Source organism: Perognathus longimembris, chromosome 11 (genome assembly GCF_023159225.1).
Source record: "Perognathus longimembris pacificus isolate PPM17 chromosome 11, ASM2315922v1, whole genome shotgun sequence".
Classification (NCBI taxonomy): domain Eukaryota; kingdom Metazoa; phylum Chordata; class Mammalia; order Rodentia; family Heteromyidae; genus Perognathus; species Perognathus longimembris.
The window spans coordinates 45,152,670-45,155,503 of record NC_063171.1 but is presented as its reverse complement, the minus strand read 5'-3'; positions in this window follow the sequence as shown (position 1 = coordinate 45,155,503).

Sequence of the window (2,834 nt, the reverse complement as noted above, 5' to 3'; positions counted from 1 at the left end):
AGAGCCTTCTCATCTTCCCAAACTAAAATTCTGTCCCATCAAACATTAGCTCCTCATTTCCTTCCCTCCAGACATGTAACCATTATTCTACTTCCTGTTTCTAAATATAACTTCTTCAGACATGCCATGTAAGTGGTATGAGGACAGAGGAAGAGGTACAAAGTGAAGGAAGGGTGGGAACAGGCCTAACATGACCACTGAGGGAGCTACAAGAAGACAAGGCTAGGAACTTTTCCATCTGTGGGAGAGAGGCCCTAATCCAGGTAGAACAGGGGCCTAGCCATGGCTGTCTCATCTGAGGTAGGGCTTCACAGCCATGGTTACCTCCAGCCTACCTCCCACCGCTTACATCATCAGCTTTCTCAATTCTATGATCAGGAAAGTTCTGAGGCATGGCCTGTGAGACTCAGGTGCTCTTTGGCAGATGCTCCTGTGTCCTGTTTTTATAGATAACTCCAGGGTAGTATGTTTGAAACTGACCAAACCTTTCTGCTTACTCTGGTATTTACTCCCAACTTATTTCTCCCACAAAGTTTTCAGCATGAAGTAATTTCGAAATATGGAAAAAAAAAAAACTACCTGGCCAGAGACCTGTACTATTTCTTTTTCTTCTTTTTGTTGTCTTCGGGGATGATGAACAAAAATCTGTCATATCATTTATGGCAAAATGCTTTTCTCTCTCTTTCATTGACATTCAAAACTGGTCTTAAAAACCATGAAACATGCATGCCCTCCTCAAGGATTCTTCTTGGAAAGCTAGAATCCACTGTTATCTCCACATGACCAGGTGTCATTTTCAGGACCAAGAGATGTATTTTCCTTTTTGAAACAATGAATGAGGTTGAGCTCCAGATTTGTAGAGTAGCTGCTTTAGGCTGCCAACTCTATAGATATTCTCATCTTTGATTCAGGCTGGTATCTGTTTCAGAGCAAAACAGCCAGGAGCAAATACAGGAATAAAAGTACATGCCAAATGGGAACTTTGGCCAAGAAGGAAAATCTTATCTAACTTACAAGGCACTAGAGTGTATTCTTTCAGCAGACCAAATCTAAGGATAGTCTCGAAGTCAAGAAAAAAGGCTGGAGTAGCCTGGAAGCTATGCAGGCACCACCTCTGCTGTCGCATGGGTAGTGCCTGGAAGAGTTGTTTAGGACCAGGTTTATAGAGACACCAAGACAGCAAGAGGTTTGCAGGGAAAATGTCCAAAGGATGAAGGGAAGAAGGAAGGAGAGCCTTCAGACTATGATGAAAGACTGGTTCTTGCAGAGGACAATGGAACAAAGATGAGAGGTTAGGAACAAAAAAATCTTAGACTTCAACTCATTGAGTTTTGTGAACAAATGACTTGAAGCAGAAGAAAGGATCATCCAAAACTCCCAACTCCATACACAGTTGATTATAAGTTTGTGAGGCCTTGGATTTTGTGGCCATTGTCTGAGTTTAGGGTAGTCTTGTAGACCAGTGCCTTAAACTGGGGGGGGGGGGTGTCTTCCCTAACTCTAGGTACTTAGTGTTTGAGCTGAGTTAAATGCAGGATACTTGGATGTTCCTTGGAAAGGTTCAACTGAGGGTGATGAATACCAAAGCATTCATCAAAGGAATCCATCACCCAGAAATGGTCCTGCCTTCCTAACTGTATCTTCCTCAGTCATTAGGTGGGACTAGCTCTAGGGATACCTGGCCTGCAAAATGGTTGGAGAGTCCAGCTGGAACTTCCTGCAGTGGAGATCTGAATGGCACATCACTGTGGATGCCCAGGAACAGTTTGCAGAAAGCCATGCCTAAGGAATCCAGCAGTGACCCCTATGAAAATGCTCATGACTCAGGTACTAGCAACACTGAATCCTACTCGGACCAGTAGCAATGAATTCAGGGTGGATTTGAGTAGAAATTGGTCCTAGCTCTAGATCTGTGCCCGGTATGTTTTAAATTTTTTATTGCTATTATTAAAGGTGATATAAAGAGGGGTTACAGTTACATAAGTCAGGTAAAGAGTACATTTCTTTCTGGACAATGTCATCCCTTACCATGCTGTCTTCCACTTTTTCCCTCCCATCCCTACCCATCATTCATTTTCAACTTAGTGTCTAGCAAATATCACTGCTGCATTTGTTCACCCTTTGTGTCTCCCCTTACCCTCCCAAAGACATAAATGAATAAAGCAGTGCCACTTCTGACCCTAAATGTCTAAGTGCTTTCCTCACACCAACTAACACCCTAACTCTCCAGACACTGATTAGGAATCCCAAGTTTCAAAGCACTATGTAGAGTTAGAACAGTCTTCGGGGCTTAAATATCCACAAGAATACCCACCCCAACCTTGTAAAGCAGCCAACTGACCAACTGGCTAGTTTAATAATTTGCTACAATGGCTCACAGATCTTACATTGATGGATTTGCCATAATGGATACAGCACGGGAATAGCCAGGTGGGAGACATGCTTACCACATATAGGAAGGAGGACACAGCACCACTCCCTTCTCCATGCCCTACTTTCCCAGTGGTTCCCCATATATTCACTAAGCTGGACTCTCTCTGAAATGGAAATGCTATGATATACAATTGGCTGATGGTTAACTCAATCTTCAGCCCTCCTCCTCTTCCCAGACCACAGGAGATGTGTCTGAAAGTTGGGGCCTGCTAATCATCGTCCAACCTTTCTGATAACCAGTTCCTATCCTGAAGCTATCCGTGGACCAACCAAAGATTGTCTCCTTGGAACAGAAGACTCCGATCACACAGAGCATCCCAAGGGATTTAGGAGCTCTGTGCCAGGCACCAAGGGCAAAGAAGGAATATGGATTTTTTTTTTACAATATTACACACACACAC